The sequence below is a fragment of the Chlamydotis macqueenii genome, chromosome 18 (genome assembly GCF_036417535.1).
Source record: "Chlamydotis macqueenii isolate bChlMac1 chromosome 18, bChlMac1.mat, whole genome shotgun sequence".
In the NCBI taxonomy this organism is placed as follows: Eukaryota; Metazoa; Chordata; class Aves; order Otidiformes; family Otididae; genus Chlamydotis; species Chlamydotis macqueenii.
The window spans coordinates 1,775,602-1,793,135 of record NC_141573.1 but is presented as its reverse complement, the minus strand read 5'-3'; the positions used below and the strand labels follow the sequence as shown (position 1 = coordinate 1,793,135).

At 57.5% G+C, this 17,534-nt stretch overlaps 1 long non-coding RNA gene across 1 annotated transcript in view; it reads right to left on the bottom strand.

Moving 5' to 3' along the window:
- Window positions 1–7,333: 7,333 nt before the first annotated feature.
- The window catches only part of LOC147598449 (uncharacterized), a 50,867-nt gene continuing 40,666 nt past the window's right edge, over window positions 7,334–17,534 (bottom strand). The window contains exon 2 of the long non-coding RNA XR_015260554.1: window positions 7,334–8,234. This is a non-coding gene — a long non-coding RNA (uncharacterized LOC147598449). The remainder of the gene's footprint in view (window positions 8,235–17,534) is intronic.

Sequence of the window (17,534 nt, the reverse complement as noted above, 5' to 3'; positions counted from 1 at the left end):
CCAGCTCCTCTTCCCACCCCAGGCTGGGAACATTTTGCCTGCTTTTTCTTTTCAAGGCGCGGGGTGGATGCAGGTACAAAAGGGAGCCATTTACGGCAAGCCCTGCCCTTCCTCATGCCCTTCCAAACACTTCCCAGCCTGTTTTCCTTTGTTAATCAAGAAAGAAACCATTCGGGGAGCAAGACTAGACACAGGGAGAGGAAGCAGCAGTTTACTTCACCACCCAAGGCAAACTGTGCCACCTCTTATGCAAGCCATCCGTTCCCATTGCCGACTGCACGCGAACTACGGGGTAATTTCCCCTGCCCCGGAGCAGAAACCCATCCTCGCGCCGCAGCCCCGCGGGCAGCCTCTTCGCAAGGTTGCAGACCTCTACCCCACCACGGGGCACTGGGGCAGGAGTTCAAGGGAAGACCCAAAATCCATCGCAAAGGAGTTTTCCCAGTAACCCGCCATCACACCAGCAAGCATCCCCGTTGGGATTCCCAGTCTAATCCCTCGAGCCACCTCCGACCTGCCGCCCACGCCGGCCCCCTCCGCTTTGCAGGCTCCCAGCTCCTGCTGCTCCCCAGAGCGCAGACGATAACATCGCATTTTATATGGAAAACACTAAAATGGGCTCACACCTTTTAAAAAGATATTTCCACCTCGCTGCCTACAGCCAGGCTCTGCTTCTCCCTCCCCCTCCCCACCAGACCTGACTATCAGGCCTCTAAGCCTGTTTAATTGAAAAAATGTGATTTAGGCTAATTGACAGCAGATGAGTTACACTGCTAGAGAGAGGGAACATTTGGTCAGTGTGATTTACAGCAGCAGGGAACCAACCATCCCTGGTCTTTGCACCCCACTGCCAAAACAGTTCAGCTGGCCAAAAAAAAAAAGTAATTAGTGTTTAATTTCTTAACAATTTTTTTTAACCTTCCTTTTAATTGCCCTACATAAACCTGTCCTAGAACTTTACAGCCACCAAAGCGGCGTCCTGGTCCAGGTCTCTTTGCTGGTTTTAATTAGGGTGGGACGCGGCTGGCACGTTAACGTAAAGAGGAGGGGGAGGATGCCAGACCATGCTCTGGGAAGGCTCTGCCATTACAAGCAACCAGCTAAATGTCCACAGGCACCGCAGGAGCTGGGGGCAGCCGGGCCAGCCCCCCCAGAGCACAGGAACAGAACTGCATCCTGCTCCCGACAGGAAAAGTTTGACTTCTGTGCACCAGAAAACTGGTCTGCTAGGAGGAGCAGAGATATCTCCAAAGAATTTCCTCTCCTTGAGAGCAATCGAAACACGAAGCTTAGAGGGGAAAGCTAGCTTAGCCTCCAGCGTTTGCTACCAAGCGGCTTTTGGGCTAAGAGGCATTCCTGCGGGATTGGGGCTGGAGGCATCCCAACGCCACTGCTCCTTCCACAGAGGGGGTTTAGGGAGACGCACGGCCCCATGCACCAAACCCATGCAGAACAGCCCCAAAACACCCCAAAAACCAGAGGGGAGCGCATAGAGAGAAGCCAGGCTGCCGTGGGGACCAGGCAAGGAACCAGAGGGGCGGGCTGGGCTGAAGCCCACCTGGTCCCACAGCGTCCCAGAGGAACGGGGTACGGATGGGATTGCAAGCTCAGCTCTGTCTCCCAGTCTGCAGCCAACCACCAGCTCGGTGGGAGCAGGACACAAGGCACCACCCAGAAAAGGGTCGAGGCCACCAGCAGCCACCTTCCCTCTTCTCTCTGGTGGTCCAAGAGCTGAGCACACGCTGCTCCACTCCAAGTCAAGTCTCCAGTCGGACCAACATTTCCCATCTACCAGCAAAGGGAAGCCAAATAAAACACCAGAGGGGATGATCTGTCCCATATTCCCACTCAGTTCACAGGTTGCCCCCATATTTACGTCCCTTTGCCCCAGCCATCCCAGCAGAGCCATACAGCAGGCAGGGACACACCAGCCCGGGCAGCTCCCAGTCCCATACCTCATCCTAGCTTGAGAAAGATATTATTACGGGTTTCAAGAAAGTCTTCAGCAAGGTAGAGGTGATAGACTCAAAACATCAGCTCGCCCCTTGTAGGACACCAGACCATCCCAGAGGAGTTTCTGTGCAGAAGGCGGAAAGGAGGAGGGAAGCACATGTGGACAAGCAAGAGGGAGAAATAACTGAGGAAATAGCTGAGAAATACCTGATGTAATGGGAAAAGGACATGTTTTCCTCCATTTTCTAAGCTTGGCTCTACTTTGAAAATCTTGGGATTCCCAGAAAGGATTTTTCCAGGGGAAAACAAAGGATTAGTCCCTTAATGAACAGACAGCAGGCTTGGATTTGCTCAGCTGTGTTGTCTGAAGAACCAGAACGAATAATCACTTATTTCATCCCCAGGTTTGGCTCTCTCCACATGCCAAACCACTTGGTGACATCACACCAACGCAACAGCTGAGGCAGGTAACCCCCAGCCCCATGCATCCGCAGCTTACACAGACCTCAGCCAGGTCCAGGAGCTCAGCACAACGTGCAAAAAGCAGGAGAAGAGGTTCAGCCTCACCTCCCTCCTCCAACACCCTCCTGAGTGCCAAGGAAACCGCTCAGGGTCCCCGTATCGACCCGCCGCTTCTCCTGTACAGCCCCATCCCACAGACAGGGCTCAGCCCCATCCCACAGACAGGGCTCAGCCCCTGCAGGGAGCCTGTAACCAGTACCAGAATTAGGGACACCTGGGTGGGCTCTGAGACTCACTAAGAAATATGGGAAACAGTTTGGGGTCAAAAATTACCCCCAGGTGCTCAGCGGTGTGGTTCATTACAAGAAAGAATTAAACAAGCGAGAAAAAGCTGCGCACAACCCAAAAATGCATCTTGCACAGGGTGAAGCTGCTGCTCCACAGAGGGCCCCTGGGACGAGGGCTTGTTTCAAACACATACAGCAACCACAAATATTCCCGTCCATCACTAACATTTGCACAGCATGACTGCAGGTACCCAGTATAACCAGTCCTAAGCAAGCACAGGCGGCACGGAGCCTCCAGCCCAAAGAGTTTCCATATCCCCACACAACACTTCCAGCTATTCTAGCAGGACTGAGCTTGAAAAACAAACCAAAACCCTTTTCCCATCTTTCTCATGGACCATGAAAGGCGCCATACACCATTCACCCCCCCTTAAAATATATATATTTTTTTTTTAATAAAAGAATGTCCGATTATAAGCTAACTTTGAACCTTTGCACAGCAGTGGCAAGGGGAGACAAGTCCCCATCCCAGCAAAACATGACAGAGCATTCCCTCCAAGGAGGTGAGGGAAGCCCAGCATTGCCAGACCAAGACCCACAGACTCACACGCATCCCACCTTCCAGGGGGCTTCAGCCTAAGTTTAACCCCCAGTTTGCACCAGCACCCTTCTCTCCTCACAAGGAGACAAACCACACGCTCTCCCCTTCTACTCGCAGCTAAAATAATGACAAAACTCAGCATTTAAGAAAAAATAGAAAAATAACAAGCTAAACCAACTCACCAGCCAGGACATCCCAGGAGCAGCCCCTCTCCCAAACAAGCCCCACCTGCCGCTCCCACCCCATTTAAAGGGCAACTCCCCCCCCCCGCCCACCCCCGTGCCCCCGGCTGCTAAGAGGCGCAGCTGAGCCGCATCCTGAGGCTGAAGGCTGGGGATGCTGAGGGGTCCCTGTTTCCAGGGAAGCCTTGAGGAACAGGTCCTGTCTGACACACAAGCACGCTTGGACAACCATATAGGAAATGAGAGCTCTTATTTCCAGCTGCTGTTGTGCAGGTTTCTGATGTTTTGCAAGTGTTTTGCTATTGCAGGGAAAGATGAGCAAGAAAATCTGAGAGGAAAAAAAAAAGAGAAATGGGAAAAACTGCATCTCCAGAAGAGCCCAACCACCCACGCTCCATCCACGATGGTGTTTGCTAGGTGCTGGGTCCCTGTCCATGTGTTCCCGCAGCATCCTGGCCGGGACGCATCCTGCACACACCTGCAGCCGTGGCCCGGCACCACTACGCTGTCAAAACAAACCCGGGAACAGAGCGCGTGTGGCCTCCGAATCCGCACACCATTGGTTCCGGGACCCAGGCAGGGCCTGGAAATTCCCCCCAAGCTGGCCGGCAGCTGCAGCAGATGGGTTTTGCAAGCCCCGCAGGAAAAATAACATCTAGAGGAGCATCTCTAACTGCCTGGAAATAGACACCAGATGATGCAGGGGCAGAGTCAGGGATGAGAATGGAAAACTGCAAGCAGAGGGGGGTGGCTGGGTTTCGCCTGTGCTCCTTGCCCCATCTGCTCACCTGGCTTCCTCCTCCTCCTCCCTGCAATGGCTTCTGGCTTCTAACTTTCTATTTATGCAACCTGAAGCAAACAAAATTAACTGCCTGCTGTCCCCCAGCCCTCCCCATCCCAGCTGGACTCTGCTTTCCCTTTTTCCCAAGCAGCAGGATGAAAAAAAAGCAAGGGGCCTCCCAGCCACTGAGCCTCCCATGGAACAGGGTCCCCACGTTAGCAACCCGAGGAAAAACAAATCCGGCTTCCCCAGACCATCGCTCACACCCAGCGGCATCGCTGCCGGCCTGGATACCCCGAGCTCCGGGGCGCATCCCAGCCCTGAGCCATCCCTGCTCCTGACAGCATCCACACCTGGGTCCGCGCCCAGTGCGACGGTGGGGGGTCTTTTCCGGAGACGGAGCTGGCCCAGGCTCGGGGCTTATCCTGCGGGGAACCATTGAGCTGCAGGTTGGGTTTTCCAGCGAAGGAGCCGGCTGCAAAGCCCCGCTCTGCCTCTGCTGCGCCCGGGATGGAGGTGGCTGTAACTGGGCTCTGGGCAATGCTCAGGATGAGCAAAAGCAAAGCAGGCGCTGGGGAGGGGAGAGCTGGGGAGGGGAAAGCAGCGGCCATTTGGCACTGGGGGTAGCAAAAAGGGGCTCTTTAAAGCTGGACTTTTGTGGTTACAGATAAAAGCCAAGCTGGATCAGAAGCTCAACTTGCTGCTTTCACTGCAGCGGTAAAAGGGGCCATCACGGCCAGGGCAGGACCATGAGTTACCCTTACAGAGAAAATAAGCACAGGGAGCTTTCGCCTGCTCCAGGCTGACCCTACAAATCCCAACTCCAGCTGAAAGCCATCCCAGGGCATGCGGCGGGTCGGGGCACGCGGTGGGGAGATGCTGCAGGACAGAGCTGGGGAGGCTGGAGCAGGACGAACCCAGCCAGTGCTCCATCCCGCATCCCTGCCAGGCGCTCAGCCCGTGGCAGAATCAGGCCTGAGCACAAAGAAGACAGAAGTAGTTCAAAAGAAACTCCCTGAGCACAGCCGGCTAAGCGCAGAGCACGCCCTTATCAGCACCCATAGGCGCCAGGCGCTGCAGTGCACACAAAAAGCGAAAGGCAGCCCTTGGGCCGAACCGACCAGTCTTAATATTTGCGTTGGGTAAAGCAAACTAATAAATCCCCGTGAGTTTATCCGTACTTCCAGTTTGTATTTATTAGGAAGAGTGACAAGCAGGTTTTCCTCCCGGTTACACAGGTAAATAGCAGTACAGCTCCCACACCCTTCCCCTTTTTAACCGCCTGCCTTTCTGTTTGCTCGCCCGCTCTAAACAAGCCGGGACGACACGGCTCACCGACACTAAAGGCGACCGGCCTTTGAAGTAAATGTTGGTTATGGACTCCAAAAGGTGCACGTCTCAGCGCTGCGCTTCCCCTCTCCATCCCCAGAGCGGGGTCTGCAGCCGCGGGGCTGGGGGCCAGGCAGCACCGGGGTCCAGGCAGGCTGGGATTACCGGAGAGGCAGCTCCCAGGTGGGGAAGAGCTTTGAAAAAAAGGATGCTACGGTGCGAGCATCGCCAGCGTGCACCCAGGGTAGCAGGTCCGAGTGACCCAAAGCCTCTGCTTTCCCTGTGGGAATTCAGCCCCCTCCCACCCCAGCTCTCCCACACGGACACGGCGGCGATTCACACACCTAGCTGAAAACTGACTTTGGCCAAACACAAGGGAATACCGTACGTGGCAGCACCATGTCAACCGGCACCGCTTCTCACACGCTCCCTGGGGAGGTAACCGCAGGACCATCACTTGAGGCATCTCCCCGCAGCCGGTCTGCATTTCCAGCTCCCCAGCAAGCCCAGACAAAGGAGTCTCGCAGCTCTCCCAAAAATCCAGCCTTGACTCACGGGTGGGAACCCTATAATTTGCCGGAGGACTGCTCCTACGCGCTGCTGCTGTCTGGGGCACGGCCCCGGCTTCACCGCCGCTCTCAGACCTGGGAGGAGAAACTACCAAAGAGAGAACCGAGGGGCGCCCAGTAACACCAGTCCTACTCCTACCCTGGTTTGCTTGCAAAGAGTCCGCTGCTCGCAGAGGAGCAAAGGCACCACGTACACACGGTCAGGGCACGGTAACCACATCCAACAGCCCCTGAACCTCCTCTGCACCCACAGGATCCACCTTGCACCCAGAGAAGAGGCAGAGCAGAGCCACCCTCTGCTTTGGATTACCTTGGCACGAGCAGCGCCGAAGGGCAGACCATCACCTCCGTCCCACCACGTGCCCGTGCACACCATCGGGGCTGCGCCGGCACCCAGGTACCAGCCTCAGCTGCCGGCTGCTCACCTGCACCTCCAGGGTCATTTAATTGATGTAAATGAGCCCGACATCGCCTTTTGTTAGGGCATCCCAAAACCCATCACTCCCACACCAAACATCAAGTGACCCTTCGTGCATCTCCAGGCTTCTCTGTTCTCTCAGTTTTGCCCAAGGCCATAACATGGTCCTTAAACTCCCCAAGGATCTTCTGAGTAATTGGTTTCAAAGGAAAGGACCCCAAATTCTGTGTTTCTGGTTAAGTTTCTGCAAGTTTGTCCCAGTGAGGGACTCACCGTGCAGAGAAACGCGGTCGGGGCTACGCAGAGATCCTACCAGTCACACCAGTGAATCTGACACCAACTCACTGTGGCTGCACACCAAACACAGCGATATTGAACGCACACTCATGAGGCGACTGTGCTTTTTAGATTAAATTACACCTTTTTTTTTTAATAATAGTCTAAATATTTTTAAAAAAAAATAATAAAAGGATCTTTCCATTACATAAATATCCACGCAAGGGGCAGCCCACCTGGCTGTGCAGCCGGGCTGTCATGGTCAAGGGTTGCAGAACGGGAAGGGGGAAAGGCCAGGGAAGGATTTTTCTGCAAAGCAAAGTCATCAAACTCTTGGCCTGGCTTCGCTAGAGCAGAGCAGTTTGCCAAAGCGCTGGTTTCCTGTACAATCAAACGCATCCCCTCGGCCGCCCCGCGATAGGGCCATGATGTAAGTGTGGCTGAGCCAAGGCAAACGGAAAAGCACACCAAGCACTCACAGAGGCAAGGGGTTTTATTAAGAAGTTTAATTGTTTCTGAGGGTGACACTTTCCCCCGACTGACGTTCCCCTCGCTGCGGTTTGGCGTCCCCTGCACCCCAGCCCCACCTGGGCTGAGCTCCACGTGAGTGCGACGGGGCCAAGAGTGCTCAGCACCCGCAGCAGAAGGACCCCCCTCGAGGCCACCCAGCACCCTGGCACAAGACGAGGCTCTTCCCGACAGTTTTAAACTCCAGGGCACCACGATCGCCAGCTTGGCTTCCACCCCATGGCTCCTCCAAAGGCTTTCGCCCTGCCAGCTCCCACCACAGGCATCAGCACTTTGTGAGCGTCACGTGCTTCAGCTGGGTCCAGCCATCCTCGTGAAAAGCCCAACACCCCGAAAGGCATCAAAAAGAACAGCAGAGGGGTAAAAAATAGGAAAAAAAAATCCACAGCTTGTTCCTTGGAACCGGGCAAGCACTTGGTCCTTCAGAGGGAAAAGCATGGAGCTACCGTTTGACACAAGAACACTTCACCATCCATCGCCAGCACTTCCCAGCCAAGAGGATAATTCCCAAAGCCCAGCGGAGAGCAGCTAATTAACTCCTTTCGGCTCTGCGTGGGAGTCAGGAGCGAGGTCAGCGCCGGGAGGAAACCCCCCCTTGCCAGGCTGGGGACGTGGAGCCAGTGCACGGGGGCTGGCTGGCGGGGAAGGTGTTTTTGGCGGTGGGTGGAGGAGCTCATCGCAACCCCGGATGCTCCATCTCTCCCGGCGAACTGCTGGTCCCTGCTGTCCCTCTCTCCGTGCTCGCAGACAAAGTGCCCACCCTCAGGCATGTTTTGGCCACGATCAGTGCTGCAGCACCTTGGCTGTCTCCTCTCAGGTCCCCGCACCCCGAGCCTTCACCAAGGACCCTGCGAAGGAAAAACACGCCGTTAATGGAAGGCCCGGGCTGGTTGTGATGAAGCTAATTGGGATTCCTCTTCGTCACCGAATTCAACGCTTGGAGCAACGTGTAAAAGAGGAGACACACAGCAGCTCCAAAGCCTCCCGTAAGGCACCTTCAGCACCGGTGCCTTCAAGCTCACCCTACGCTCCGCAGCGCCAAGGGAGCCGGAGCCCTTCCCATGCCCTGGGAATGGTGGGAATCCATTGTGGCTGCACAGTCCACATCCCGGCTGGGATGAGCTCTCCATCCACAGCAGCTCTCTGTGGCAGCCGAGCCACTGGCGCTTCAAACAGCAAGAGCGGAGGATGTGCTGGCAACACCCATGGGAAAACCCGTGTTCCTCAGCCATGTCGCCCCAGCGAGCCCAAAAGCAGCGGCAGCCCCACGGCTGAGCTCCCAGCGGATGAGGAGACATCGGATCGGGGTGCAGGATAGCTCGAGGGTGGATAAGAGACACAGGGCTGATGGAAGAAAATCAAATGGCCGTTTCCGTGCAGCCAAAAAAACAATGGCATCTGGGAATGCAGAGGAAGAGAAAGTCGGCAGAAAGGGGCTCCTTTTCCCAAGCTGCCACAGACGCTTGGAAGGAGACAGAGGGAGGAAAACACAGCCGGACAGCAGAGTGGGAACGCATCCCATTTATCCCTCTCTGTTCATGGGCTTCCCACCCACGAGCTCTCAAACCGGCTGCGGCACAGCGGATCCAAACTCCGCCGCTAAGCGTGGCACAAGCAGCTCCCCTTTGGCTCTGACGAGCTCTTGGCCCGTTTGGGGAGATTAATCATTCGCTCTCCTCTGATTCACAGCCGGTTCACTCCATAAGATCACTGAACAGCTTTTCTCCCCAGCAAACCCTCCCCGGCCCCCCGTCCCGCTCCAGCATTAACTAGGGGCACGCAAAGAAGGGGAGAGGTTCCTACCCATTTATCATCCAGCACTTATGATCTGTTTGCTTTGGACTTCACAAGGAATACGCGAGCAAGATTGGCACCTCCTGGCCAAGACATCACACCCTGAGCAATACGGGGGGGAGGTGTGAACCAGCCCCCACGCCCCGTCCCCAGGGGAGAGCCTGACCATCAGCTCTGGGTTTTTTGGGGAAAGAAAGAGCGCAGCGTCTCCGCGTTTGTAAAAAGCTGTGCGCAAGTGTCCCTGGCTCTTGTAAATGTGTGAAAAAATAAAACCCTTTAAGAGCTTCCAGATGTTCTGTTTATGTTGCGGTGTTACCCAGCTCCGTCCTCCCGAGGCCACCAATACACAGCCTCAACGAAACGGCAGCAGCCAAGGGGGACACGAAGGGAGGAGGGGAGGAGGTCCCAACCCTTTTCCTCCTCTTTCCCCCAACTTCCCCTGTTAACTCCCACGCTGCTGGCGAAGGCGCCGAGAGCGGCTGGACATCCTCCCTCCCGCTCTGAGCATCTCCCTGCCTCACAGGCACCGCTGGGCTCCGCAAGGCACTAACCCCAGACGGCCAGGCCCTGGGGACCGCTGCGCAGCGGGGACTGGGGCAGAGCAGGGAGCTAAGACATCGACGGTGGCACCCCAGAGGCACCCAGTGCCCACCAGCACGCGTGGAGCAAGAAGGTCCAGAGGGTCCAAGCCCACTGCTCTCAGTGCAGGCATCCACCCGGGCTCTACCAAAAACTGCCCGCTGCCTGGTGTAAAGATGTGACAGGGCGAAAAGCCTCGTCAGCCAGCCCTTGGGCGTATCCGCACACGCAGAAAGGCGGGCTGGGGACTCTTTGCACAGGGCGGTGCAGGTCCAGCGCACTGCTTTTGAAGTTGCCTTCAGCGAGCTGCATGGTTGGGAGCAATCAAAGCTCCATAAAGGAGCGATACGGCAGCTACGCGCGCAGGCTCTGATGTGTTATCTCCCCTCCCCGCCGCGGGAGGAGGCCGGTCATTGCTGCGGCTCATTTGAAAACACCTTAGCGTCCAGAGATCAAAGGCGCTTCCTGATGCGCTCCACCCCGGCGAAGCCTTTGGGCCCGCGCGGTCGCTCCCGGGGCCGGGATGCTCGTCGGGAGCACGCTGCCGGTGCGGGAACGGCCACGCAGCCACAAGGATGGAGACACGGGGGCAACGCGGCTGGCCCGCTGCAGGATGTCCCCCTGCCCACAGCGGGGACGTTAGCACGCGCTTGCTGCACGGGTGCCATTCGCTGTCAGCCTTCGGGCGGAGAAACGGAGCCCAGGCAGGTTCGATGGCACGTGGGTGCCTCAGTTTAACCACACGCCGTACGGCAGAGCGCTTTGCTTTGTCCCAGAGATCCCCCCCAATGAAGGGCCATCCTCCCCGCACCGCAGTGACCTGAACAAACCCCACTCAGGACAAACCTCCCTCCTTCCCCACCATCTGCACACCCCCCAGCGCTAAACCGACACGGAGAGCAACATCCCAGGTGCCATTTATTTTTTCCTCAGGCCGCTTGCCTCCCACAAACCCCAGGCTCCCCAGCGAGCCGTCATCTGCTTGCCCACGCCCTGGACCGCTCCGGCCCCACGGCCAGGCCACACACCGTGAGCATCCCGGCCACCAGTGCCTCCTGGACGCCGGCCCTACGCCGCAGTTGTTCTCCTCTCCGCCAGCCCACCACACCGCGACGCCCCGGGGAGAGCAGGGGGGGACGCGGCAGGCGTTGGAACAAGGGCACGAGCTGCCTCCGCGCTCAGCAGCAGCCCGGGAAGAGGAGCGCAGCCGTCCAGAGCAAACATCGTTCTGCGCGTCTGGGGATCTGCCTCCTGCCCTGTCCCCCGAACACGTGCTGGCACGGAGTGGAGCGAAGCACAGGAATAGAAACGGGACTTTTGGCTACAGAGGCGGGGAGCATCGCGTCTCCAGACAGCGTGAGCACAAACTGCGTGGGTAGCAAAGCCAAACAGGAAAGGAAACCAACAGGCAGGGGAACGGCTCTGGCAGCGCTCACGCTATGGCTCGCTCGGTGCTCGCGCCTCGCTGTCCCTCCCTCAGACCCCTCTCCCTGCTCAGACATGCCCCAGTCCCACTTTTACTGCAAAACGCTTCCCCCATCCCAAGGGTTGGGTTTAGAAAAATGCAGCTGGAGAGCTAGAGCCAGTTTGCAGGAACCGGTCCCAGCACAGTCACGTTAGCACCTCGGCGTGTCAGCCCTGCACGCGTGCCCCAGCCCCAAACCCCTGCAAAGGGAAGGGAAGCCCTGACGTGTCCGGCTCTGCGGGTCCGGATGCGTTAGAGGACCCGCAAAGGGATGGGGCTTCAGAGCTGCACACCCTGCCTGGCCTCACCCCTCCCAAACTTCCAAACCGGGGAGGTGGGGGAGGACGGAGGCGAGGGGCGGCGGGAGGGACACAGGGTCGGGCCGTACCCTTCACATCCCGACCAGTGACTTGGACACCGGCTTTAAGCGATTTACAGCCTAGAGATGCAGGTTTATTCACATGCCCCAACGTGCTTAATGACCAAAGCGCTCTCCAGTGAACCCAGTGATGGATTGTAAAATAAAGTCAATGAGGCAAGTGGATTAAAGAAAAAAAAAAAAAAAAAAAAAAAAAAAAAGGCAAAAGATCTGAGAGAGATGAAACGGGCCCGTTGAGTCACAGCCTGCGCCTGCCAACGCGCGGTGCCGTCCCGAGCCTCGGCATGCCCCTGCGCAGGGCACAGCCAGACCTCCTGCAAAGGGACGCCTGCCACCACCGTGCCCCCACGCAAGGAGCCCCCCAGGCAGGGTCCATCGGGGACCCATCCATCACGCAGCCGCTGCCTGGGGGTGCTGGCTCAGCATCGCTGCAGAATGATTCCCAGCAGCGCGCCGTGGGCACACACCTCGGCGGGGTCCTTCCAGCTCCACCGCCACGGCACAGCAGAGGTGACAACCCTGGGGCTGGGACCCTGGGAAAAAAAAACTCTTGGCTCCATCACCAGCGCTGCGAGATGTGCCGCATCCCAGTGTGGCACATGGTGGGACGTCCAGTACCGCTGTGTGAAACCGCTGCCTCTGGCGAGAGCAGTGGCAGGGCGGCCACTGGGCTCCACGGGGGGCTCAGGCTGGCCCTCGGGACCCTGAAGCCCTGATGGCATCTCACAGCTTCTTCTGGTGGAAGCAGCAAGCTCCAGCCACGGACCACCAGGGACCCCTGCTACGGGGTCCCACAGAGACCCTCAGGGGGTGGAGGAAAGGAACCCAGCAGTGACCAGCCGGTGCGACCCCGTCCCACGCTGTCCCCACCCTGCCAGTGAACACGAGAGCTCAGCACGCAGAGCCACGTGAAAGCCACGCTCAGGAGGGATCATTCCCGTAAGAAAGCTGAGCAATCCAGAGGAAAATGCAGCGGGGGGTAGGGGGGAGCCTAGCCTGCCCCCGCCCTGCCCAGCCCCAGCAGACGCCTTCTCCCCATCCTGCCTCCTCAGACACATCTTTGGAGCCATGCCTCGCTCAACCTGGCTTTAAACCGGCTGGAAAGGAGCCCCCAGGCTCGGCGCAACCCTTCGACACCGCTGCGGATGCAAATGAGCCTGCTCCTTAAACCACCAGCCTCTGTCGCAAGAGCCAAGCTAACTCCCGGAGTTTCAGCCCAAAGAGATTATCTCCGTTTGCTAACCCAAGCATGCGATACAGCCCGCCCTGCCAAAACCCCAGCCAGCCGCAGAAGCGATGTCATTAAAGCTCCTTCAGCGAGAGGAAGCGAAGCAAGTGTTTTGTTCCCATGCCGCCCTTTCTGGTAACGTGTTAATAAATAACCGCGGCCCAGACAGGTGCTGTCAGCTTGGCTGCCGTGAGTCACCGACCTGCCACGGTGCAAACCGCCGTGAGTCACCGAGAGACGAGCCCCTTAACCCAGCGCACGTCCGCGCGCCCGCCGAGCCCCGCGGGCTGAGTGGGGATGCTCAGTGCTGGACCGCTGAGGGGTAGATGGCGTGAGACCCCCCCCTCCCAGTCCTGGCTCTTCAACCCCAAGGTAGCAAAGGGTGCTTAAGATGTAACAGCCCAGGAAAACTCGCGAGGTTGAGATGCAGCAGGAGAATTCGCAGAAAGGGCACCGCGTCTGCTCCCAGCGTCACAGCAGCTTCCTGCTCTCCGGAGAAATGAAAGGGACCGGCTGCGATCCCAACACACCCCAGCTGCATCCCAGAGGATGAGGGTCCAGTGGAGCCGCTGCTGTTTGCCAGCCGGGCACGGAGGTGGCCCACGGGCTGGCGCTGCAGGGGCTCAGCCCCCTCGGGATGCGCTGTGAGCCCAGCATCTGCTGCAGCCCAAACCAGCGTTCCCAGCAGCAGGCGCAGGTTTCCTCCTCAAATACCAGCCCCGATCATCCCACGGAGACATAAAGCACAGGCACTCACCCTGGAATAAATTAGACTAAAAATAGAGTTTTCAGCCCCCGCAAGAGAAGCCCCCCCGATGGCTCCAGCCTGTTCTGCGTGTGGGACCGGGCTGTCCCCTTCTCCAGCTCCTTCTAGCAATTTCTCCCCCTCCTTCCCAGCACGGAAAGGTCGCTCTCTCTTTAAAGCAACGTGTCACGCCGAGACTGACAGGCAGGTGAAAGAATGAAGAAAGTCCCATTCTCCTTCATTTTTGCAGGCAGGCGATAAGCGCAGAGGGATGTCAGGGCTCGGCCAGACGAGCTCGCGGGAGGGGCTGCAGGCAGGTTTCGGGCAGGCTCCAGCACCCCATGGCAGTCCTGGCTCCTTTATAAACAGCATCCCAAAGCGATAACCCCCTGACAGACTGATGGATGGGCCTAAGCAGCAAAATTATGTTCCCTGAGCATTAACTTTTTTTGCTTCTCCTTCCCAGACTCCAGCCATCCCCCTCACCGCGGGAGCCGAGCAGCTCCCCTGGGTTTCTGCCATCAGCGGGAGCCCGGGATGATCCGTCTGATCCCTAGGCTCTCCCAAATGGGCCAGAGGGCTTTTTCCCGCTCCTCCTGTCACCAAGAGAGAGAGCAAACCCCGGAGCCCCCCGGGGAAAGGGGATGCCCCAACCGCATAGCCCGTCGCAGGCTGCAGGTGCCATCCACCTCCTTGGCCACCTCCCCGCATCCTCACCCCATTTGGGCACTTTGACCCCCGGCGGGAAAGGCTGCAGCTGGCTTTGCAGGCAGGGGACGGGCGGATCCGCTGGGAATCTCTCACTTTCCCACAGCCGCCTGCTACCGCAGCGGAGCCGCTCTCCAGGCTTCCCGGAGCGGCTCCTTGCCATCCTCCAGGCTCGACCTTCCCATCCCCGGGCTGCCACAGCAAAAGAGCCACAGATGCCAGCGCGGCATCACACGAAGGCACAAAGCCGTCTCGGCTCTCCGCCACCACAGTATCTGCCCATATTTTGGGGTGTTTAAACCCAGAGAAAAAGAGCAGGGCATGCTCCGATCCTGCCTTTGGGCTCCTCCTGAGCACCTCAGGGTCTCCTCAGAGCAAGACCTCCACCCGCCACCTGCTCCAGCGGAGGCAGAGGAGGGCAGAGGAGCTCCTGGGTGGGACAGGACAGCACTGCAAAACCAGCCCGGGTGCATTAATCCCAGGTTTAGATCCCCCATTCCCGAGGCAGCTTGCGGCTGCTGAGCCGTCCCTGTGCCCTGCCAGAGCCCTTTTGGGGATGTTCAAAGTTCTCGCATCCATCACATTCCAAGTTTTCTGGAAAGCTTGGAATGAGGGAGGGAAGCCAGGCAAGGGTGCAAAAGCCCCTGCGCTGCAGTCCTGCCCTGGCTGAAGGCAGGATTGCTGCCGCCACCCCCTGCCCTCGGATCGGCCCCGCCGGGGAGGGCAGGAGAGAGGAGAAACCATCTGGCTGCACGTTCATTCTGCAGCTTTGAGCTGATTTCTGTCCCGGGGATTACAAATTTAAGCAGTGTTTTTTCCTGTTCTGACCCTAAGCTGATTAATTCTCTGCACCCCCCTTCTCCCTCCCATTCTCCCCCTTTACTTTTCCATGAAAAAATGAGGATATGAGATGCTGGCAAATCACACCAAGGCAGAGCAGGACCACGGCTGCCCAGCATGCTGGCAAGCCCCACGACACGTCAGGGAACCGGGGAGGCTCGGGGACCGGGAGGATGCGGAAGCTGCAGCTCTGGAGGAGCCTCCAGGGTGGTGGCTTTGCTGAGGCGACATGGGAGCTCGGGGACAGGCTCCGATGGGACAAGCCGTGTCCCGTCACCCGCCAGCACCACTACTGCAAAGGCTCCTCACCCACGCAGCACTAACAGACACAGAAAAGCCATTCTGTTTGCAGGATCTCTCCACGAGAGCCTGGTCCCTTACAGGAGACAGCTCCGGTCTCCCCTCTCCCCAAAATCCCGGGGGAAGCCCAGCTTCCTCTCCCGGAGCTGATCCATCACACCCAGCTCACCGAGCCAGATTAACCCTTGGCCGTCTCAGGGCAGCTCTGTAGCCACCTCCATGCTTCCACAGCCCTCGCATCTGGATCCCATCCCACGGGAGCCACCGCACGCTGGCCCACTCACCGCTCCTCTTCCCACGGTACCACATCCACAGCATCCTCGGCTCCAGCGAGCCCGCGCTACCCATGGGGATCTCGAACAGAAAATAACCCCGGTGAATTGCCTAAAATCACAGAGCAGACCCAGGCGTGCCAGCACATCTCTCACACGCAGACACGGGCACAGCCGGCTCTGCCGAACGGCAGGAAAGCCTGGAACGCGCTCATCCCTATAAAAAGATAATTGTACGATCTGCAGCGGTAAATTAGTGCAGCAACACCGGGTAATTCTCACGACAGACCTCAACGCTGGATCAAGAGGTAAAATTACCTCTCGTCTGCAGCGAGATGGATGCCCGGGTCAGGATTAGGGCTTAGTGCTGTGCAGGGTGGGAAGCCTCAGCGACTGCCCTCACCCCGAATTTGGCCTTTGGAGAGGAGCGAAGCTGGGCTCTTTGTGCCTTCTGGATGCTGGAAGCTGGAGAACAACAAAAATCCTTTATGTGCACACAGCAAGGCAGAAGTCTGAACCACAGACACACCGGTCTTTTGATTTCAAAAGGCAGGGCATAAAAATTGGGGATCTTTTTTAAAAATTACCACATTTAAATAATTTCCCTTCAAATGGAACAAAAAAGATGTCTAATACAACTGAGCCTCACGGTTGGTCCAGTCCAACCCAAGGACACACTGCCGAAAGAACAAAATAACCCCCCTTCAAATGAGCACACGACTCAAAACCGTCCTCGTCCGAGAGGTGCGGGGGCAGAGCCCCACGTCCCAAACGGGTGGGACCGGGAGCCCTGCCCCAGGCCCTCCTCATCGCCTGCCATCTCCGACCGAAACCGACGGCGACCAGAGATACAGAAAGGAATCGCCCACCTCCCGCCCGACGGGGCTTGACGGGAAAGGGAAAAAGCGGCAGGAAAAGGGCTTTGTTTAATTCAAATTTGCTGAAATGGGGAATGCTGGGGGGGAAAGCAAGTTTTTCCGAAATAATTTTAATGGTCTTTAAAAAAAAAATAATGTTTTTACTATGCCCTCACTAACACAAATCTATTGCTCATCCTTCTGCCAAGCGAAACGTAACCGTGAGTGACCGCGCTGGGGACTCTTTGGGCCTGGCATCGCCCGGTGACGCCGTGGCGCGTTTCCCGTGGGTAGTCGGATGCCGTAGCTTCCATCCGCGGCCCTCAGCACAGAGACAACGCCGGGTTTCTGCACGGCCGTGCCAGGCAGCAGGGCTCCAAAATTCAGTCCTGGGATGGGGCAGGTTCAAGGTGAGGGTTCGGTGACCCCTGAAAGTCCCATGGGACCGTTCCCAGCAGGAAGGAAAGCAAACAGCACCGGCCGGCCGTGTGGGTGACCTCGGCAGAGGGCATGCAGAAATGTACTTCCAGCCCAGCGTTTCCTAGAATTAGTCAGAATTTTTTTTTTTTTTTTTTTTTTTTTTGAAACTGTTACTGGCTGAGAAATGCCAGTTGGTTGAAACCTAAACTTGATGCAGGAATATAAAAATGTAGGTCAGGAAAAAAGCATCCGAGTGAAAAGCTCCTTGTTCCTCAGCGCGACCGACCGGCATTGCGGTGCCGTCCCCAGGCGAAAAGCTTGGGGACGGCTGGATGCGATGCGCACCTGGAAAGCGGCTCAAACCTCAGGGTTGGTCCAGGGCAAGGCACGGTTTCTGCGGCGCCGGCGGACGGAGGGCATCGCCGTGCCGCGGCGGGGTTTGTGCTGCCAGGGCACGCTCGGCCTGCCCGCCGTCAGCCACAGGGCAGACACTGATTCTGTACAATTTTACATCTTTCCCAGTTTTTCCAGGCACTCTGCTGTGCAGTTTAAAGCACAGAC